At 44.4% G+C, this 23,676-nt stretch overlaps 1 protein-coding gene across 2 annotated transcripts in view; it reads left to right on the forward strand.

The window, feature by feature from the left end:
* Positions 1–23,676, forward strand: part of ADRA1B (adrenoceptor alpha 1B) — a 183,755-nt gene that overhangs the window by 58,014 nt on the left and 102,065 nt on the right. For both annotated transcript variants that reach the window (XM_082379890.1, XM_082379891.1), the window contains exon 2: positions 10,033–10,109. The gene's annotated coding sequence lies outside the window, so the exon portion shown is untranslated. The remainder of the gene's footprint in view (positions 1–10,032; positions 10,110–23,676) is intronic.

The following is a 23,676-nucleotide window of genomic DNA, read 5'->3' on the forward strand; positions in this document are numbered from 1 at the left end:
ACCCCGTCAAAGCCCTTTCCATCCCACTGCACCAGATTACAATGTCATATAGGAGCCTCGTCGAGGGAGTCCTTCATGCCCTCTGTTTGCCAGGTGCCCAATCCATGTCCAACAGCACATCAGTTAGCAAATTTCAAAAGCTGAGAACTAAAATAATTATTTCAATACTCTATATTGACATCATGCTCTCCAGCCTCCTAAACATGTTCAAATCCACGATCTCGTCAGATCCTCCCAGTGACCCCGAAGAGCTACCAGTGCAGGGGTCAAAGAACAAGTCTGTCATCATAGCCACCATTTTATTGACTGCCTGCTGCATGCCAGGCACCGTGCTGAGCACTTTACATCCAGCGCCTCATTTAATGCTCTCAACAGCCCTGGGAGACAAGTACATTGCTGACCCTGTTTTACAAGTGAGAAACCCAAAACTCAGAAAGATGGTGCAACTTGCCCAATCTAGCAAGCGACAGAGCCAGGTCTCAAGCTCAGGTCTCTCAGGTTCAAAAGCATGGACTTTTAGTAACCGCTCTGTTATTCTTTCAGTGGTGTTTTAATGATGGCTGGATTGACTACTCTTCATCTCAAGGATAAGGATGGGCACTCTACCATTACTGTGACTGCCCTCCACTTCCTGATTCTTCCTTCTCTCCCCAGACTCACTTCCTGCTCTCCCCTGCCCTCTGACTTTCCCCCGGGAAAAACTTCAAGGCTCATGCTAGGTTTGGTTCTCTGTATCCTAGAAGAACAGGTTCAGGGCTCTTCAGCTTGGTCCCGTCAGGACTCCAGGGCTGAACTAGGCCTGAGAATCAGAGGTGGAAACTGGCAAGACCAAGCACCAGGCCAGTCTCAGCCAACCCTGACATGTCAGGGAGGTCAGGACCAGCAAGCCCAAAAGGAGCCACTTGAATCAAGATGTCAAAGATGAGCAGCAGCTCTTACCTATGCCACATTCAGGGCCAGAAGGCAATGTGACGGTCAGGGGCCAAGAGGAGGAGCATGTGAGGAAAGAACACAGGGCCTGCACTGGACAACAGGTATCCAGTCCAAGGGATCGCCCGCCTCAGCTAGGAACAACGGTCCAGGCTCACACCAAAGCCAACTGAGAACCATGAGAGCTAAAAGGAGGACCCACACTCAGAGCAGGGCTGCAGGCCATGCAGAAGGGCTTAGAAGTAAGGGGCCAATAGAACAAACAGTCCCAGACAGCCTTGGGGTCCCTGTTCCCTTCCAGGACCAATTAATTAATGTGACCAATTAATTCAACTGAAGTGTTATTGGCTGATAGTACCTTCATATCCATCCCTCTCAGGTAGTATATAATTAAGTAACTTACTTGTACCATCTCTTATCCTTAGCATAGCCCCCAAAACATAGTAGGTATCAGTGAGTTACCATTTTACAGGTGAGCAAACTGAGGCTTGAAGAGATTAGGTGACCTGCCCAAGGTCTTCTAGCAGAAGAGGCAGGATTGGAGCCCTGGTCTTCCTGACTCCCTAGAAAATGTTCTTTCCTCTCTAGCATGCATCTTACCTAAGAACCCTAACTGGCATCCTCATATACCAGGAAATTAAAGAGATCATGCATGTATCCAGCTGTCAACTAAGATCTTCTAGGTACTGCCTGTATGTCAGGCAGTGTGCTGGGTGCCTCAGGTGCAACAGGAGATGAGACAGAGTCTGCATTCAAAGAACTCACTGCCCACCCCTCCCACTGGACTTTCCAGTGTCCCTCAAAGCCTGGCAAAGAGCCAGCTGCCTCTCCCTATCCTGCCCTGGCCCTTGGGAGGGCAGGTTGAGCCTGCTGTTGCATTTGCCGCATGAGCTTGCTCTGCTCATTACAGAAACCACACTGTTGACAGAGGCAGGACCACTGGGTCAGTGGATTAAACTGCATCCTCTGTGATCAGTGGCCTCTGCAGGCCCAGAGAGGTTTCTGTTTGTTTGGAGCTGGGAGGATTTGCCCAGATTAGCACAGAGATTGTCTGTGCACCAGGGAAAGGGGCCCAGTGGCTGCCGATGGACCAGCTAGCACACAGTCAGCTCAACTCCTCCCTGTGGACCGCAACCCTGGAGTGACACAGCACTTCTCTGGGCTCCGGCAGCAACAGGCGCCTGCTTCTAAGAGAGCACGATGGTGGGAATGACATCTCTTGGTTATCTTATCACTCTCCATCACTGAAGCTCCTTAGGAATGATTTCAACCCCCTCTCCAGCAGCCAGGGCTATAAATAAAGATTCCCCAGGGATGCTGAATCCTGCCCTTTATCCCCATCGCCTCTGTGACTCATCCCACAGGCAGATTCTTCTTCCATCTTCTTGATTACAGGGAGGGGGAAGTGAAAGTCTGTGCCTGTCTGCGCGAGTGGGTGTGCATGGCCATGCTTGTCTGCATGCCATGTGCATTTACTTAGGTGCAGTCTGGGTGCATGCATGCATATCTGTGCATGGAATTCTGTGTGTATACTGCATCTATTTGTGACTCGATATTTAATTTTAAAGGACAGAGGGGACATGCATTCTTACATAAATTTTGCCATAAAGATTGTTAGCTAAGACTCCATATTAGATCGCATCTACTAGTATTTATTAAGGCCCTTCTTTGTGCACAGCCCTATGCTAAGCAAGGAGAATAAGACACAAGCTATTTCATCTTCAAGGACTACAGCTGCTTAAAGCAAATCAAATCCCTGAATTGGCAGTGGCAGTTGAGAAAGCAGCATTTCAAGAAAAGAAAAGCCTCACCTGCAGCAGAGAAGAATCAAGAAAACACTCAATTACCGAGTTCCTTCTCTGTACCAGGTCTTTACTAAGTGCTGCATCGTTTATTTCTCACAACATCTCACAGATGAGAAAACAGCCTCAGAGAAGTTAAATAACTTACCTGAAATCACGAAGACCATAAAGGGCCAAGGTAAAATTAGAACCTAGAGCTTTGGGGCAGAATCTTAGAGGTCATCTCATCTAAACCTTCATATAATGTTTGCATCAACCCTACAAAAATCCCTGAAAACTGGTCATTTGGCCCCTTGATAAGAGAAACTCAACTTTCAAGGCAAACTGTTCTATCTATAGATAGTGCCAAACTGCTGGAAAGTTCTCTCCTATGTTGAGTCCCGCCTTCTCATTTCTGCTCGTCAACTCTTATGCCCTCTGGGGCTAACAAAGTCTAATTCCTTTTCCTGTCACTTCCCTTCAAATAAAGGATGACAGCCGTCATGCTGTTTCCTTACCAAACTAAACCCTTCAACCATTCCACACTTGAAATAATTTCGAATCCCTAAATGTTGTTCATCACTGTATCCTTCATGCTGGTATCTACAGTGCTGGCACATTTTGGTTAGGTAAATATCAGCTGAGTGAATAAAGAGATAAACAAGGGACTTCCCTTGCGGTCCAGTGGTTAAGACTCCACGCTTCCAGTACAGGGGGTGCAGGTTAAATCCCTGGTTGGGGAACTAGGATCCCGCATGCTGCGGCCAAAATAAATAAATAAATAAATAAATTCTTTTTTTTTTTTTTGATGATTATAGCAGCTTTATTCTTTCTTTTTTTTTTGAATTTTCTTTTATTTATTTTTTTATACAGCAGGTTCTTATTCGTTATCCGTTTTATACATATTAGTGTATACATGTCAATCCTAATCTCCCAGTTCATCCCACCACCACCACCACCACCCCCCGCTGCTTTCCCCCCTTGGTGTCCATACGTTTGTTCTCTACATCTGTGTCTCAGTTTCTGCCCTGCAAACCGGTTCATCTGTACCATTTTTCTAGGTTCCACATATATGCGTTAGTATGCGATATCTGTTTTTCTCTTTCTGACTTACTTCACTCTGTATGACAGTCTCTAGATCCATCCACGTCTCTACAAATGACCCAGTTTCGTTCCTTTTTATGGCTGAGTAATATTCCATTGTATATATGTACCACATCTTCTTTATCCATTCATCTGTCGATGGGCATTTAGGTTGCGTCCATGTCCTAGCTATTGTAAATAGTGCTGCAGTGAACGTTGGGATGCATGTGCCTTTTTGAATTATGGTTTTCTCTGGGTATATGCCCAGTAGTGGGATTGCTGGGTCATATGGTAGTTCTATTTTTAGTTTTTTAAGGAACCTCCATACTGTTCTCCATAGTGGCTGCATCAATTTACATTCCCACCAACAGTGCAAGAGTGTTCCCTTTTCTCCACACCCTCTCCAGCATTTGTTGTTTGTTGATTTCCTGATGATGCCCATTCTAACTGGTGTGAGGTGATACCTCATGGTAGTTTTGATTTGCATTTCTCTAACAATTAGTGATGTTGAGCAGCTTTTCATGTGCTTCTTGGCCATCTGTATATCTTCTTTGGAGAAATGTGTATTTAGGTCTTCTGCCCATTTTTGGATTGGGTTGTTTGTTTCTTTAATATTGAGCTGCATGAGCTGTTTGTATATTTTGGAGATTAATTCTTTGTCTGTTGATTCATTTGCAAATATTTTCTCCCATTTTGAGGATTGTCTTTTCGTCTTGTGTGTAGTTTCCTTTGCTGTGCAAAAGCTTTGAAGTTTCATTAGGTCCTATTTGTTTATTTTTGTTTTTATTTCCATTACTCTAGGAGGTGGATCAAAAAAGATCTTGCTGTGATTTATGTCAAAGAGTGTTCTGCCTATGTTTTCCTCTAAGAGTTTTATAGTGTCCAGTCTTACATTTAGGTCTCTAATCCATTTTGAGTTTATTTTTGTGTATGGTATTAGGGAGTGTTCTAATTTCATTCTTTTACATGTAGCTGTCCAGTTTTCCCAGCACCACTTATTAAAGAGACTGTCTTTTCTCCATTGTATATCCTTGCCTCCTTTGCCATAGATTAGTTGACCATAGGTGCCTGGGTTTATCTCTGGGCTTTCTGTCCTGTTCCATTGATCTATATTTCTGTTTTTGTGCCAGTACCATATTGTCTTGATCACTGTAGCTTTGTAGTATAGTCTGAAGTCAGGGAGTCTTGATTCCTCCAGCTCCGTTTTTTTCCCTCAAGACCACTTTGGCTATTTGGGGTCTTTTGTGTCCCCATACAAATTTTAAGATTTTTTTGTTCTAGTTCTGTAAAAACTGCCATTGGTAATTTGATAGGGATTGCATTGAATCTGTAGATTGCTTTGGGTAGTATAGTCATTTTCACAATATTGATTCTTCCAATCCAAGAACATGGTATATCTCTCCATCTGTTGGTATCATCTTTAATTTCGTACATCAGTGTCTTATAGTTTTCTGCATACAGGTTTTTTGTCTCCCTAGGTAGGTTTATTCCTAGGTATTTTATTCTTTTTGTTGCAATGGTAAATGGGAGTGTTTCCTTAATTTCTCTTTCAGATTTTTCATCATTAGTGTATAGGAATGCGAGAGATTTCTGTGCATTAATTTTGTATCCTGCAACTTTACCAAATTCATTGATTAGCTCTAGTAGTTTTCTGGCAGCATCTTTAGGATTCTCTATGTATAGTATCATGTCATCTGCAAACAGTGACAGTTTTACTTCTTCTTTTCCAATTTGGATTCCTTTTATTTCTTTTTCTTCTCTGACTGCCATGGCTAGGACTTCCAAAACTATATTGAATAATAGTGGTGAGAGTGGACATCCTTGTCTTGTTCCTGATCTTAGAGGAAATGCTTTCAGTTTTTCACCCTTGAGAATGATGTTTGCTGTGGGTTTGTCGTATATGGCCTTTATTATGTTGAGGTAGGTTCCCTCTGTGCCCACTTTCTGGAGAGTTTTTATCATAAATGAGTGTTGAATTTTGTCAAAAGCTTTTTCTGCATCTATTGAGATGATCATATGGTTTTTATTCTTCAATTTGTTAATATGGTGTATCACATTGATTTGCGTATATTGAAGAATCCAATAAATTCATTCTTAAAAAAGAGAGAGAGGTAAACAAGCCTTTTCACGGTAGATGGTGCCATGACTTGTTTCCTTAAGTCTTTTGTCTTAATTAAGGATTTCCTGGTTGCCAGGAAAAGAGCCTATTGTAGCTAGTTCAAGTGAAAATTCAGGTTTAAAGGAAGCATCCAAGGGATTCTAAAGTAAGCTAAATGTGGAGGAATTAAAGGGACTTGTAGAATGAGAACAATTTCAGAAAGCCCCACCACCACCACTACCCCCACTTCCTTCTGTTCTCTGATCTCTACCTTCACTTCATGTGTCTACTATGTACACTTCTTGACATGCTGGTTTCCACTATTGCTCATGGCCCAACATGGTGGCTGTCCCATAACCGTAGTCCCATACAGCTCCATGTCCATCAGCATTAAGTAACAGGGGCTCTGTGTTCCGGTAGAGAGGAACCGATTGGTCATACTTGAGTCAGGTAGCTACTCCTAGACCAATCGACAATAGCTAGTAGGCAGGAAGGAGGGATCATCTAGTACAAACATGCATCCTTCAGCACCTCTTTAGCAAGGGTTCAAAGGGTTTGTTCAGAAGGAAGGGAAGATTCTTTGGTAAAGGAGTATGGGTGACTAGAAATGCTGGCATCTCTTGTACACCTTTAAGTATGAGTATTATAAATTTGTCTGAATGACTTATGGTGCTCTCGGAGAAGCACTTTATCCTTAGGATGTCCAAACATGAGCTCTAGGGACTGGGGCCTTTCAGAACTTCTTGTGCTTCTGTAATTCTACTTCAGTGCCATGAGGCCCTGAAAAGCCTGACCAGTGGCCATAGGTGCTCTGGAGAGGGCTCAAGCTTCCCACCTGCAGGGGAATGTTCTACTGGAGTTATTAGTGGCGCCTTAGATCCTGTCAGTGATCTTGGCCATCTCTGGTAATATAGAAGATCCAATCAGCAAGTGCTAACCACATAAACAGCCCATTTTCTTCTTCCCTGTATTCATAGAGAAGGTATGTGTACATGGAGTAGTGAGGGTTATGGTTAGGTAAGGGCTAGAGAAAAGGGAAATATGGCTGTTTTGTAAAGGAAATTAAAATTGACTGACTCATAGACTGGAAAGTCCCTTAGTGATCATCTAGCCATGTGGTCATCAAACTGTGTCTCTCGGACCTCTAGGGTTCCTCAAGAGCCAAAGAAGGAGGTAAAACAGGAACAACTGGCAGGCAGATTTCCACCCACCACCACCACCTGGACCACCAGCATTTTTCCAGCAACCAGAGAAATTCTGCTCTTCTTAATATTCTATGCTAGGTTGCTGTGTGTTATCTCACTCTTTTATAGGTGAGTAAACTGACTGCAGAGAGGGGAATGACTTGCTCAGGGTCGCACAGCTAGCTAGAGTCTGAGCTGAGCTGGCTCCAGCTGTGCTGACTCCCAGAGCCCTCTCTCTGTTGGCACAGCACAGGTGTGGTTGTGTTGGCACAGCACAGGTCATATTGAGACAAGAAAGAAAGCAGGGGGCTTCCCTGGTGGTGCAGTGGTTGAGAATCTGCCTGCCAATGCAGGGGACACGGGTTCGAGCCCTGGTCTGGGAAGATCCCACATGCCGCGGAGCAACTAAGCCCGTGAGCCACAACTACTGAGCCTGCGCGTCTGGAGCCTGTGCTCCGCAACAAGAGAGGCCGCAATAGTGAGAGGCCCGCGCACCGCGATGAAGAGTGGCCCCCGCTTGCCACAACTAGAGAAAGCCCCCGCGCAGAAACGAAGACCCGACACAGCCATAAATAAATAAAAATAAATTTAAAAAAAAAGAAAGAAAAAGAAAGAAAGCAATGATTTTTGACATGGAGAAGTATCATGATAGCTAACCATCTGTGTTTTCCTCCTGCAGCGAAGTGTGAGGCATTCACTACTGACACGTTTCCATTGCCCGATAGCCCAGGTATACAGCTGTGCTTGGCAGTGTTCAAGCAGCAGGATAGTGATGAAGTGGTAGCTTTAGGGCTCAAGCCCCCTAAAAGGCCAAACTCACTTCTTAGGTTTCTGTCTATTTTGCAATTAGCTAATTCATAAAGGGACCCTGTAACAGTTAGGGTAATTTAATTGCAATCAACAGAGCCCTACTCTAACTAGCCTAAAAGAGAGATTGAGAGAGAGTATTGAGGAGTCCTCCAAACTGACAGTGTCAAGGCACCATGGCTGGAATGAATGAAAGTCAACCAATTTTCCCGAGATTGCAAGGTCATGGGAGAGGGAAACGGATGAACTCAGTTCACATGACCACCTCCTTAGTGTCCACTAAGGTTCCTTTGTACAACTGCTGGTTCCAGGCTCTCCAGGTCACCATATTTACTTCTTCCCTTGAGCCAAGTCTTGGGTGGCATGGCTCAAGCAGTCACAGGCTACCTAGCCCACAAGTGGCCCTTGCTCCTTCTCCCCTCTCCCAGTCTGACCTGGCTTTTGTCATGCTTCTACCACTCTAAGAATCATAACACCAAACTCTTGTCATACCCCTAAGTAGAGTTTCCATGCTCTCTCAGTATCTTGCAGCCTGGTGTTATGATTCCTTTGACTCACAAATACAGTTTCTTACTGTGCCCTCTCTTTTGGGAATCTGGGAATGGTTTCTTTGGGACCAGGATAGAGGGCAAGATGCAAAAAAGTGTAGCATGCAGAATTATCCCCCTTCTTTGACAGACCATCTAAGAACTGGACTCAAACTTAGAGTTGGTTCAAGAGTTAAGGGCCAACCTTTGTTCCCCATCTTGGTTCATGAATTTTAGCCTAGAGCAAACAGTCAGCTCCAACATATTTCCTCACTGGCTCTCCTAGAAGGTCTATGGGGACTTCATACAGACTGAATCCCTACATCAGAGTCCCGGCAGCAGACACAAATTAGGTCCACCCCATGGACTTTGCTGCAAAAACATTTAAACACATAACCTCCAAAGTCACTTCTAGCTCTGAGTGTTCATGATTCTCTGATGAAAACAAAGGGAATTTATTTCTAAGAAGAGGGTGATAAACATCTTACTCAATGAACCATAATTCATTCTGCCGGATTCTGGAGACTTCCTGGCTGATCATTGAGAATACTACCATAATGCTGAACTTCTGCCATTTGCCTGGGAGTTATGACGTCAGACAGAAGAGTCTGACCTGACCCTTGGAGGAAAAATGTTATCTAAGCTATGAGGCAATAGACCCTGTCTACCCTCGGAACCAAACACATCACTCTCTGGTTGACTCAGGCCGACTGACCAGCGGCTGAGGGGTTGCTGATGGTTGATTGAACAGACCATTTGCAACAGACAGAAAAAATGGTCTGTGCCATCTGCTCTGCAAGCAACCTTCATTGTGACCAAAAGCCAAGGATAAATTCAAAAGAAAAAATCAATTCAGTTATGCATGTGACTAAGCTATGTTTCATGGTGAGGAAACTAAAAAAAAATTGGTTGTCCCATGTAACTGAAGAATATTTTCCCAACCCCCAAATGGCATGCCATTATGTTTTGAGTTGTTCCTTCAAAATGGGAATGGTTTTTATCAACCATTTGCACTGATCCTTCTAAAAAAAAAAAAAAAAATGTTAGCCATACAATATGTGACCGCAACACACAGAGGAGCTAGAAATGTCCAGATGTACTGCCCTTCAATCCAAAACACTATTTGAGGTGGGCTTGCCATCTTGGGTAGAGGAGGGATTCCCAGGTATGTTCCTGAAGTAGAAAAAGGCAGACACTTTGGCACTTAGTCAACTGTATCATCAGCTCAGTTACACAACTCACTGTTGTGAGTGACAGTTGCTGGGATCTTGAAATCAATTTCCTTTGGCTTGTTCTGAGTAACTCTGCACACCTGGAGTGTTTGGCTTGAGGTATTTCCGAGAAGGGAATGAAAGTTGGAAATAGAAATGGTACATTTCAGTTGCCCTCTCATTAGAAGAGGCAGGGACCAAACTTAGCCCAGCAGACCCTGAGAATGCTGAGTAAGATCAGACTCATGACTCTCAGAACAGGAAGAGAGACTGGGAGAGCAAGCAGTCCAAAGCAAAAACTGATGATAAAAAGAGTAATAATAAGAATAATAATAGTAAAACTTATGGATTGTAGAGGTTTTATTCAGATGCCTAGCCAGCATCCATATCTCCCTTCTTCTTTCCCAACAGAACTTCAGTTTTCTTTGGACATCCAGCCTCCCTCCGTGTAGCCTCAGGTGAAGCTGACTGTACCCCTCAGAGCCAGGGTAAGTTCCATTGGTTAAATGTGTCTTACAAGTAATTGGTCAGAACAGGCATGTGTCCCAATTCTGGACAATAAGATATACGCAGAAGTTTGCTGGTGGGATTTAAAAAAAAAAAAAGTTACTTTGCTTCAAATAGAGAGTCATAGGAGAGACATCCTTTTTCTTCCCCAGGACGTTGACATATGAAGATGTGGTGCCTGGAAGTAAGGCACCCATCCTGATACCAGCCTAAGAGTGGAGCTAGCACTCAGGATCACAAATAGAAATATGGAAAGAGCCAGGTTCTTGATGAAGTCACTGAGGAACTAATTTAACTAATCCTGAAGACATCCTCTCCCTAAACTTTCAGTCACATGAGCTATTACACTTCCCTTTTTAAGCCATTCTGAGATGGAGTTTCAATTACTTGCAGCCAAAAACATCCCAAGTTAGAGAATGCTTACCATGTGCCAGCCACTGTGCTTGGTACCCTATAAGCTAAAGGGAAATAATTTTCCCTTATTTGCCTTGTGGCAGCCCTGTGAGATGAATATCATTGTTATCTGATTCTACAATTGAGGAAATTAAGTCTTAGGGATATTAAATAATTTGTCAGAATCAGTTGGTAAGTGGTGGAGACTAGATTCAATATTTAAGCACTTTGACTCCAGGACCTACAATTTTAGCCTCCATGCCTCTATAACAGAAAAGGAAAAGATTTGTTCCAAAAACACCATAAGTCAGTATCATCCAAGGGTTGAAACCAAGGTCCAGTGCTCTTTCAATGCCCGTAAGGATGGTGATGATTTCAGAGATCAGGAGCCAGTGTGGTCTCTCCTTTAACCAAGGCATCGCTTCTCACGAGACCCATACTCTGGCTTGAATGACTAGCCTTTCTCTTTAATCATTAGCCATATTACCTGGTTCTCTATGCCCTTCCACCTCCTTTTTCATTTGTGCCTTTTCAGTTCATTAATTGACTTTTTGCAGCCATTGAAGAGAGACATGATTATCCTGGAAACCCCTGCCATGACAGGGGTTACATCATTGCCAGTGGGAAGTTCTCACCACCAGGAAAATTAGGCTTTCTGCTGGGGACTTGGAGGATGAGTTGGCAGGTTTCCCATGCTAATTGGTTTCAGTCTTGATTCAGCGCGTCTCCCAAGCCAGGTGACAGCTCAGTAGTGGCCAGAAGTCCCAGACATGGAAAGAAGGCAGACACCTGAAGCTGCTTTAAGCTGAGGATGGGTTACCAGGAGCTCCCCCATAGGGACCTCACAGGCCTTTGATTGTCCATGAGTGAAAAGACAGACTGACAATGGCATGACAGACTGATATCATCATGCTAATAGGACAAAGAAAAATGAGGAGCCCACCCTTGCATTGTGGGGTTCTAGACGTGGGAAAGCAATAGGATGTCGTGGTTTTGAGCATGGTCTCATAATTAAGCCCATATGGATTTGATTCCCAGTTCAGCTACTTGTTAACTAGTGAATGCAAAAAAGTGAGTAATGGAACATCCCTGAACCTCAGTTTCCTCTTCTGTAAAAAATAAGGGTAGGATGATTGTGGGGATTAGACCTGATGAGCATTACTCTGGAACATAGTAAATGCTCAGCGCCTTTGAAGATAATGATACTGGCTGCAGTAACATGACAATAATGATGAAAAATTGAGTGGATAGAGAACATGTGTTAATTCTCATGGTCAAAATTTCTTCTTAATAACAACTCCAGACAGGTCCCATACTTGAGACTCTCTGCTTCTGTTTTGCCCCATGCTCCCATGTTTCTTCCCTCCTTAAGGAAAGCACAATTTGGTGCACTTGAACTTTACCTAAAAAACTGGATCTTCTGTGACTGACTACAGAGATGATTTCCTATTGTATCAAGCTGTGTTAATGGTGAACACCCACCTCAACTCAGTAGAGCCAATTAGTCAGGCTACATACAGAATTGGAAAAGGTGAACCAACACAGATATGGTTACTTTCAAGAGAAAATGTTGGTTACAGGGTAACTAAGCCTCAGTATTCAAAGCTATTATAATGATCTTATCAGGTTCATGGTGTGAAGACTTGGACTATGCTTTATTCAAATATCTCCCCAGGATTTCATTTTATCTACCATTGAATATGATGTAGTTATCCAGTTGGCGAAAATATACATGTCTTATCTGACAAGGTAGCAGGGAAGATTTGCACCCAGGTTTCTAAGTCTATTGGTTGAAGTAAGGTATGTACAGACTATCATTTGAGCAATGTGTGGGCATCGTATTTAATTGGATCCCCTCCTTTTATGCCTGTATGTGTAAAACTGAAATACATAGAAGAGATGATCTAGTGCAGAGTTATAACTGTGCTCCATGGATCCTTGGTGGAATGATGAAGGTACTGCCAAGGGTTTGAGGCTAGGGGAAGACTGGAGTTTATGAAACTCTAGAATGCCCACCCCTGACTTCAACCAGATCATCTATTTCTGGTTTCCCTGCTGGGTTTCCATGTGATGTTACTCAAAAATTTTTTAAAGTTTGGACATCACCCTCCCGATTGAACCCACTCATTTTTCAGAAGAGGAGACTACAGCCCAGAAAAGTCATCTGACTTCCAAGGTTGCACAGCTAGCTACTAATGGAATCTGACTAGAATTCCAGACTCAGAGATCAGCACAGTTGCCTAAGAAAAGCTACTGAAGCATTCTCTTGCAAACATACACTTTTAATCTTCATGACTGTCACTGTGAACATCAACAAACACTGCTGTCATATACCTCCCTGTGAGCGTGTGATACCGTATTTGGCACTTTAGGGCTTAGAGGGGCAGAGTGCAGGGGTAATATCAGGACGGCTTCTGGAGAATGAATGCCTGGACAAAGTTTTGAATGCTACATATGAGTTTAGCAGGTGGAAAAGGGAAGAAATGGGAGTATTCCAAACATTAAACCTCTTTGAAATTGAGAACAATGTTATAAATGTAAGTCCTATTGTTCTCACCAAATTACCAAGTGTAGCAGTCAGAGTCCAGTCAGGAAACAGCAAGCAGATTAATATTTCAAATCAGAGGATTTAATCCAGCAAAGTACTTACAAAGTGTTGGAAATGCTAAAAGAACAAAAAGGAAAAGTTGAGGTAAGCTGGAGACTAGGAAAAAGCAGAAAGCAGCTCTATGTTGGGACAAAGACGAGAACATGTTATTATCCAAGTGCAGGAGTGCACTTATGACTGCGCCACTGGGGGTGCCAGAAAGGGTGATGGAACCATGAAGGAGGACCAACAGGGAGGGCTCTCCCAGGCCGGTACTGAGCTGTTGTGACTGAGGTTGGAATTGGCAGAGATGCAGTCACTCCCAAAGATCACACGAAGAACACACCGTCTCACTTCCTCCCACCATCCAACTTTCTACCAGTGCTTCCCCTTGGCTGAACCTGCAAAGGGGGTCTGGGATCTGTGGTTTGCAGGGGTCCAGGCCCTGTAATGCAGAGCAGCGTGTGTAAAGGCAAGAATGGTGCTGAGAATAAGCAGGAAATAACCAGCACACCATATTTTCTAAATGTAATATTCTTCCCAGAAATTTCCCCAGGGTCTTGCTCCCTCTCCCCTACAAACACACATTGACACAGTGATATGCCCACAGTAGCAACCCAGTAGTGGACATTTGCAATTCTTTTTCTGTCCAGTAACTGAAGTCTCTTCCTATCTGGGGGGAATCTCCCATTGCACAAAGATGAAGCTCTAGATCCTGGATTTCCCAGCTTACTTGCAGCTAGGAGGTGGCACATGACCAAGGCTCCACCAATCAGATACATCTGTTCCTAGACTTGGAATCAGGAGCTAGTGACCCAAAGAGGTAGAAACAGGGAGGTTCCATCCTGATGGAGAAGTAGCCACATCCAGGTTCCAAGTGCTGTGGCAATTGTGTCCTTACCAAACTGGTCTGACATGTGACCTGGCCCTTAATCTCTAGCCTCCCAGGGATTTTGAAAACTATCCGAATCTTTCTAATAATTTCACTTTCTGCTTAAATCATCTAGAATAATTGTCTGTTGCTCACAATAAAGAACCTCTACTAGCATAAACTCCTTCCTTGTTTTGTGACCAGAGATCTTATATCTTCAGTCTAGCCCTTATGATTGCCCATGAGTTTTAGGGAGCTTCATCTCCTACAGTATCCAAGAGAAATAGGCAATGGCAAATAAGTAGACTTTGGCCTAGAACCCTCTAGACATCCTGAGAGGCTGGGATGTGCTACCAGCCTCCAGCATCCATAGGTATGGAATCAAGCTATCCCCAGCCATGACCATGGAGAAGACTCACTTGCCTTGAGGGTTAAGTTCAAAACCCAGTGGCAGAGACTGGATCATCTTCATATCTCTCCCACAAAGGTTCACTGCACCCAGGAAGCTCTTGACTTTGTTGCATCTCCTTCCCTCTCCCAAGCCAAGTTCTGTCAGAAATTATTAGCCTCTACCCGCTTGCAATTTCAGAACCTCCAGCCTCCTTGCAATATCAGTCAGCAATTTCCAAGGATCTCTCTTACTCTAAATCATCATCTATTAAATTAGTCATCTATTGCTGCATAATAAATCACCTCAAAACTTAGTGGCTTAAAATGCTAGTAGTATTTATTACTTCCCATGGTTTCTGGAGGTCAGGCATTCAGTCAGGGCACAATAGGAATGGCTTATCTCTGCTCTGCAATGTTTGAGGGTCTCAGCTAGAAAATTCAAATGCTGGAGGTTATACTCATCTGAGGGCTCATTCATTCAGATATCTGACAGTTGCTGCTGGCTGCGGACCTAGCTGGGGTGACCAACTGAAACACCTCCCACACATGGCTTCTCCATGGCTTGGGCTTCCTTACAACATGGCAGCTGCGTTCCAAGAAACAGGTGGAAGCAATATTGCCTTCTAACCTCAGAAGTCATGTGGCATCACTTCCACCACATTCTGTTGGTCAAGCCAGTTACAAAGATCCACCCCATTTCAAGGGGAGGACACAAAGACCTCCACGTCTCAGTGGAGGAATATCATTGTCACATTGTAAGACAAGCCCGTGGAATGGGAGATACATTGATGAAGTTTTCTTGAAAATATTTTCTGCCCCAGTCACCTTCAGTAATTCTCAGGTTTAAAAGGCCTCTTTGGACTCATTCTCCTTTGATCATGTAGCAACTCACTCTGTACCTGACCTTCTAAGTATACCCGTCCTCAGTGAATCCACCTACCTTCTAGGAAGGGGACTGCACTCAGTGTGTCCCAGGTGCTCTTCTGGATCCTTCTTCTGAAGAAAAGCAAATAAATGCAAATGTCTTCTCAATAGAGCTCTCTGCTACACACACGAACCCAAAGATACTGATTTCACTGACTCCTCGGAGCTGTACACCGCATTATGGTTCACACTGCGCTTTTGCTTGCACAGCTCATTTAATCAATAACTCCAAGGTGATTTTTCTGATGAAAAAAATAAATAAAACTACACAGAGTTAAGTACAAACGTGGCTTGAAAATTGCTCACACTACACTTTCCCCACTCAACTTCTGCCACCTTGAATTATATTCATGAAGACCCAGCCCCTCAAGGGCTGACACCTCAGCATAAAATGAATTCCACATCAGCAAGCTTGTTGAGGTGGGAGAGGAAACGCAACAAGGTGGGGTAGGAAGGTGGCTTACACAACAGGAAGAGAAGGCCCTAAACTTGAGTTAATGTTCCCAAGTAAGGATCCTGCAGGAGCTGGATGATTTGGAGATGGAAAGGCAACAAATAAATTGACTGGGCTTTTAGCCCTTAGGTAAAGCATCAGGGATTCATTGCTGAGAATTTTCACAATACCCTCCTGCAGCCTTGCTTCCTCAGTCCTTTGCTGTAGGCCAGGACTGACTCTGTGTGAGACGAGGGCAAAGTCATGTCAGGGAAGCCGGAACTGGGTAAAAACTCTAGACTGCTCAACAGCGTAGAGATTCTAGTCCCTGATTTTGATGGAGGAGAATCGCTTTAGGTTTCTACCATGACTGTAGAATAGGAGTCACTTGCACTTGTCAAAAAGCTTTAGTTATCAATGCTCAAATTTGAAATGGGCTTCTCATAGTAAATAAAAATAATAGCCATCCTTTGAAGATGCTTAGTTTGTGCCAATCACTGAGCCATGCTCTTCACAGGTGTTATTGAATTTGATTGATTAATCAAATTAATCAAACACATGTTATTGAGTACCTATCATGGTCTCCTAGAGTTTATATTCTTTGAGGTATGTCTGTTAGAGCTGGGACTAAAACTGCTTCTCTGGGATTCCACAGCCTGACACATTAACCACAAAGCCATAGAACCGCATGCTGGTAACGGGTGTATCTTCCATGACCTGAGGGGTTAGTGCCAGGCATCCAAGGGTTCGTCTTGGGCTGCAGGGCTTAGCAGGCTGAACTAAGAGTTTAGAATACCTTGGTGATTTGTGGAGACAACTCAAAGGAGGAAAATGGAGAGGTTCTCACAGGCCCAGCATAGGTAGAGAGAATGTCAGAATGACTGGCCAGGCCTAGGTTGGAATTCCAGCTCTGCCACTTGTTAGCTATGTGACCTTGGGTGAGTTACTTCACCTCTCTGTAAAGAGGGGATAAAATAATTAAACAAGATAATGAGCTTAAGTATAGTCCCTGGCCCACAAGAAGTGATCATTCACTCAATGCTTAATGAAGATGAAGATGAGGATGAGGATGCAGCCTAGCAGGAGGGTCTCCAGGTGGCAGTCAGAGCCTGGAAACCAAGAATGAGAGTTGAATATACTGCGAAACAAAGTGGGGAACAAAATATGCATGCCAGCACCTCAGAGGTAATGACTGGGGGATTGCACCAAGCTAGGAAAAAGGGAGAAGGTCAAATATCAAGAAAGATGCAATTCACTATTTCTTCAATTCGTTCATCCATTCAGTCATTCAGTAAACATTTCCCAGGCCCCTGCTACATGCAAGAAGCTCTGTAGTGCCAAAAGGAATACAGGAACTGGTGCTGTCTGAGAAAGCTGGGCAGAGAGGCAGTCAGGAGTGCAAATATCATCAAAAGACTTTTGGAAATACCAGTCCAGAGATGTGGGGCTATGCTGGTGCATCAGGAAACAGAGTAAGGACTCGCAGCCTTCTGCCATGGTTCAAGTAGCCTCACAGACATTGAATCTGCCACCAGGTTCTAGGAGTTTAAGATGCCATCGGGGACTAAATTGGAAAGGCCTCCCTGAATGGCCCTGTCCAGTCTGGACCATCCTAAGTAAACCTAATCACTCTTAGAGCCAAGCTCTGAGACAGACCTGGTTTCAGGGGTCTCAGGCTTGCCCCTCACATGTCCAAAACAGGCAGCTACCTACCACCGCAAGGGGCCAGCCAGCCAAAAGCGGTCCTTGTTGAACTGCCAGAAACCCCCTCACTAGAGCCAGGCCCACAGGGAGACGTGCACTCAGTAGCTCCACTCACATGTACCAAGAGCTTACTATGTGCCAGTCTCTGGTCTAGGCCTGGGGATACAGTATTGAATAAAACAAATGAGGTCCCTGCCCCCTTGGGGTATATGTTCAGGTTGGGGAAACAAACAGCTAGAGAGCCACAATACCTTATCTGAAACATTCACCACAGATGTGTTTTGGGGATAGAGAATTTTTCACATTTTAGAGAGGTCATGCTGTTCAAATTCCATGTAATACATTATACCCCTTAGAGTCTGGGCCAGCTCTTCATAGTCAAACACATTAACAGTTCTGTAGCTGCACATATCCATGTTTACACTAAGAGGGATAAATTAAGAAAAAAGATAGTTTCACATCAGTTCAGGTCATATTTTGCTACAAAAACTGCAGATTTATATCAAAAACAAACTGATGCGTGCCCAAACTATTTTTTTTAATGTTCTACCTTGAGGGCATTTGGAATTTCAGAATTACAGAGGAGGACTGTAAACAAGATAATTTTAGATAGTGATACAGGCAATGAAGATAATCAAAAAGGATCATATAATCCTGAGTGAGGCAGGGAGAGAGCGACTTCACGTAAGATGGGTTCTTATCTGAAGCACCGCGCAGGACCCTCATACACATTGTCTCATGTCACCCCTCTACTCCCTGGGAGGTAATGCTGTCTCTTCCATTTTACAGCAAGGAGCTGGAGAACTGGTACCATTCAGAACCTCATTCTACGCCAGCATTTCCCAAATCTCCACAAACAAATACCACTCGTGGTTTTACCACATTCACATACCACACTGCTAGTCCTTAAGGTTCTCCTTTAAATCAAATCAGTTTTTGTAACTTACATAAATTTATCTTTAAAGGAAGCATTATAGAACTACCATAAGTGGAAAGATAGTATCTTCGTAATACACATAAAAATGTTTGCCTCAATGCTACCTAAACGTTATCTATGTAGACCACACTTTGAGAAATGCTGACCTGTAGGCCAACAAGCGGAACTCAGCCTGAGCCCAACAGTCTTCCTCTTGCCAGGCACTGCCTTTCTAGACCAGGATGGCAGCAAAGACCAACTGGACCCATTTCCCCAGCTCACTCCACATCTTAGACCCAATGGAATCTTCACCTTCCTAGGAATGTGTCCAGAATGGACTCTGGGGATCAAAGAAGAGGAGTAGCCTCCAGGCACTGTGCTAGCGCCTTGTTGAAGCTTCATAATCCTGGGGTAGATGACACTACTACCCTCATTTCACAAAAGAGGACACTAAGGCAAGCGGAGGCCAAGGTCACAGAGCAACCAGAGGCAGAGCTGGACCTCAAACTCGGCTCTCAGACCTCCAAAGCTTGCACTCAGTATTTCCAGCCGCAGCCTTCCCCAGTACCGCTCCCATTCTCCCTTAGGCTTTCCAGAGCGCTCTGCTACACAGCTCTACTAAAGTTCTTCCTCGCCTACCAAGCCAAGAGCTCCTAGAAGGCACAGCCCATGTCTTAGGGCTCCCTGAAGACTGTAAGATCTATGAAAGCAGGGATCATTTCTGTCTCATTCAGCTCTGTGTCCCCTTCACATAGTGCAGTGCCTGACACCTCCAGGCGGTGCTCAATAAATACTTGTTGAATGAATGAATGGATAGACGAAAGAATGGCTGGGTATCCACCCACGAAACTGGTATCCCAATACCTAGCACAGTGCTTGGCATATAGAAAGAGCTCAATAAAGACTTGTGGAATCATTAAATAACACTCCTGTTACTTACAGATTAAGTAGAACTAAGAGTTTCTAATTCTGTTACCTTGAACTCAAAAGAAAATGAATTTTAAATGGGATGTTCTTCTGTTTAAATAAACAAACAAGCTACCAAGAGGCAAAGAAAGAAGAGAGAATACTTTTTAATTCAGTTACTCAAGATCAATTCAGATAAACTTAAAATGTTAAAAGCCTTGGATTTGAAACCAAACCTGAGCCCGAAAAGAGACATCTTTGGCAATGTGCTTCCACAAGAACATTTGCTGTAATTCCCAGCATTGGTATCAATTCCCCAGAGGTTGATGGCACCGACCAAATTTAAGTGATTAAATGTGTTCCTGGAATTCTCAAGTGTTCCTCCTGACTCAGATGGAAGGTGTGTGCTCGGGGACGGGAGGGAATATCTGACGATCTCTATTGTTCAGTGAATGTGGGTATAGAAGGCAGGAGAGGAAGGATAGGGGCCCATGAGTCCCTTATTTCACAGGGCTTGGAAATTTAATATAATGTGAAAGCAACTGCATGTAGAAGAGCACACTGGGTTCTCTGTCAAATCCGTTCTTGTTTCACGGTGTGATCATCTCAGGAAACACCCTCATCAGGCACACTCCACTGGAATCTCAGATGTATTTAGCAAGCCCCTGGAAAAAATTCTCAAAGACAGAGATTTGCCTAGCACAGGGCAGATCAAGCATTTTACTCCTCCAAGTCAATAAGACAGAAAGATGCAGGATCATTGTACATATTCAGTGATAGCAGGGGAAGTGTCTAACTCAGTGCCCAGCACATAAGAATCCAAGAATTCCCTTTTGTAGTAAAAAAAAAAGCTCCATGTAACCAAATTCTGTCCAGGTCCCAAATAATTATTTACATAATATGGGAAATTTGGAAATGGCCTGAATTTCTTTCCTTTCATTTTTTCCCCCAACAGCCCTTTGAGGCCCGTTGACAATGGCTTTATTTAATCTCCATGCTGCTGAAGAGGCAATCAAGGCTAAGACAATCAGGCAACTGACCCAAAGTCACACAGCAAGGAGGTGGCAGAGCTGGGATGGAAGTGCAGTGTTTTGGACTCCAGGGGCTATTTTCCTGGACTCCTCTACCTCTCCCAGTTGCTGATTTGGCTGTGTCTTGACCAGCCCCACCCATGGATGAAGCAAGTCGTCATTTGAGATGAGTGATTTTTTTTTTTTTTTTTTTTTAGAGAATTGAAATTTCAGCTTTACTGCTGATTACCACAGGATTAGAGAACGTGGCTTTGAGTCTATGGCAAAGTGGACTTGCCCATTCTTTACTCTTGAGTCAGGTGGGCTTTTCTAGCAGGCATGGTCGAGGTAGACATTTTCAGGGGTGTGTCCCTTACTGCACAGAGGTACTGAGCAGATCAGAATGTTAGCGTCTGCTCAGGTAAGCAGATCTTAAATGAACGCCTATCACAGACAGGCCTTGAAAGTCGCTTCCTTCTTCTTAAACTTGCCAATCAGTCAATGTGTAGGTTTTCCTTCTTCCTCTAGAGAGGGGCTCCTGAGGTTAGGGGAGAGAAGCCAGGGTGAGCACTTACTCTAGCTAATGGAGCATCAGGAGTTGGGAATACATATCTCCCCAGAACCCATCTAATTGAATGTTAGATTCTTTTTTTTTTTATAATTTTTTTTTTAGACAATTTGAAATGCATCCTCTTTCTTTCTTTCTTTCTTTCTTTATTTATTTATTTATTTATGACTGTGTTGGGTCTTCGTTTCTGTGCGAGGGCTTTCTCTAGTTGCGGCAAGTGGGGGCCACTCTTCATCGTGGTGCGTGGGCCTCTCACTATCACAGCCTCTCTTGTTGCAGAGCACAGGCTCCAGACACGCAGGCTCAGTAGTTGTGGCTCACGGGCCCAGTTGCTCCGCAGCATGTGGGATCTTCCCAGACCAGGCCTCAAACCCGTGTCCCCTGCATTGGCAGGCAGATTCTCAACCACTGCGCCACCAGGGAAGCCCTGAATGTTAGAGTCTTTACACTAATTGTTTCAAGTAATCTTCACATTTTTATCACCATTTTATGGATGAGGCAACTCACACTTAAAGATGCTACTTTACCTAAGATTGTATAGTTTGCAATGGGAAGACCTCTGTGTGATTTGACACTTGTCTTTAGTTCCGCTGCTATGTTTTGTAAAGAAATGAACTAGCAAGAGGACCTTCAAGATGGTGGAGGAATAAGATGCAGAGATCACCTTCCTCCCCACAAATACATCAGAAATACATCTACATGTGGAACAACTCCTACAGAATACCTACTGAACACTGGCAGAAGACCTGACTTCCCAAAAGGCAAGAAACTCCCCAAGTACCTGGGTAGGGCCCAAGAAAAAAGGAAAAACAGAGAGAAAAGAATGGGGACGGGACCTGCACCTCTGGGAGGGAGCTGTGAAGGAGGAAAAGTTTCCACACACTAGGAAGCCCCTTCACTGGCAGGGACAGGGGGTGGGCAGGGAGGAAGCTTCGGAGCCATGGAGGAGAGAGCAGCAACAGGGATGCAGAGGGCAAAGCAGAGATTCCCGCACAGAGGATCAGTGCCAACCAGCACTCACCAGCCCGAGAGGCTTGTCTGCTCACCTGCCAGGACGGGTGGGGGCTGGGAGCTGAGGCTTGGGCTTCGGAGGTCAGATCCCAGGGAGAGGACTGGGGTTGGCTACGTGAACACAGCCTGAGGGGGCTAGTGCACCACAGCTAGCCGGGACCTGTCTGGACCTGTCTAAGAGGCAAGAGACCATTGTTTCGGAGTGTGCGAGGAGAGGGAATTTAGAGTATCGCCTAAACGAGCTCCAGAGATGGGCACGAGCTGCAGCTATCAGCATGGACCCCAGAGACGGGCATGAAACGCTAAGGCTGCTGCTGCAGCCACCAGGAAGCCTGTGTGCAAGCACAGGTCACTACCCACACCTCCCCTCCCAAGAGCCTGTGCAGCCCACCACTGCCAGGGTCCCATGATCCAGGGACAACTTCCCCAGGAGAACACATGGTGCGCCTCAAGCTGTTGCAATGTCACGCCGGCCTCTGCCACCACAGGCTCGCCCCATATTCCATACCCCTCCCTCCCCCCAGCCTGAGTGAGCCGGACCCCCCATAATCAGCCGCTCCTTTAGCTCCCTCCTGTCTGGGCAAAAAACAGACACCAGAGGGCAACCTACATGCAGAGGCGGGGCCAAATCCAAAGCTGAACCCCAGGAGCTGTGCGAACAAAGATGAGAAAGGGAAATTTCTCCGTGCAGCCTCAGCAGCAGCGGATTAAATCTCCACAGTCAACTTGATGTATTCTGCATCTGTGGAATAACTGAGTAGACAACTAATCACCCCAAAATTGAGACGGTGGACTTTGGGAGCAACTGTAGACTTGGCGTTTGCTGTATGCGACTGACTAGTTTCTGATTTATATGCTTATCTTAGTTTAGTTTTTAGCACTTGTTATCATTGGTGGATTTGTTTATTGGTTTGGTTGCTCTCTTTTTTTTTATTACTTTTTTAATTTAATAATATACTTTTTAAATGTTTTATTTTAATAACTTTATTTTATTTTTTTTCTTTCTTCCTCTTTTTTTACTCCCTTTTCTTCTGAGCCATGTGTCTGACATGGTCTTGGTGCTCCGGCCAGGTGTCAGGCCTGAGCCTTGGAGGTGGGAGAGCTGAGTTCAGGACACTGGACCAGCAGAGACCTTCTGGCCCCATGTAACATCAGTTGGCGAGAGCTCTCCCAGAGATCTCTGTCTCAATGCTAAGACCCAGCTCCACTCAATGACCAGCAAGCTCCAGTGCTCGACACCCCATGCCAAACAACTAGCAGGACAGGAACGCAAACCCACCCATCAGCAGAGAGGGTGCCTAAAATCATAATAAGTTCACAGACACCCCAAAACACACCACCGGACGCGGTCCAGCCCACCAGAAAGACAAGATCCAGCCTCATCCACCAGAAAACAGGCACCAGTCCCCTCCACCAGGAAGCCTACACAACCCACTGAAACAACCTTACCCACTCAGGGCACACACCAAAAACAATGGGAACTACGAATCTGCATCCTGAGAAAAGTAGACCCCAAACACAGCAAGTTAAGCAAAATGAGAAGACAGAGAAATACACAGCAGATGAAGGAGCAGGGTAAAAACCCAACAGACCAAACAAATGAAGAGGAAATAAGCAGTCTACCTGAAAAAGAATTCAGAGTAATGATAGTAAAGATGATCCAAAATCTTGGAACTAGAATGGAGAAAATAGAAGAAACATTTAACAAGGACCTGGAAGAACTAAACAGCAAACAAACAGTGATGAACAACACAATAAATGAAATTAAAAATTCTCTACAAGGAATCAATAGCAGAATAACTGAGGCAGAAGAACGGATAAGTGACCCAGAAGAT

This window comes from Balaenoptera borealis (genome assembly GCF_965194805.1).
Source record: "Balaenoptera borealis genome assembly, chromosome: 2".
NCBI lineage: Eukaryota > Metazoa > Chordata > Mammalia > Artiodactyla > Balaenopteridae > Balaenoptera > Balaenoptera borealis.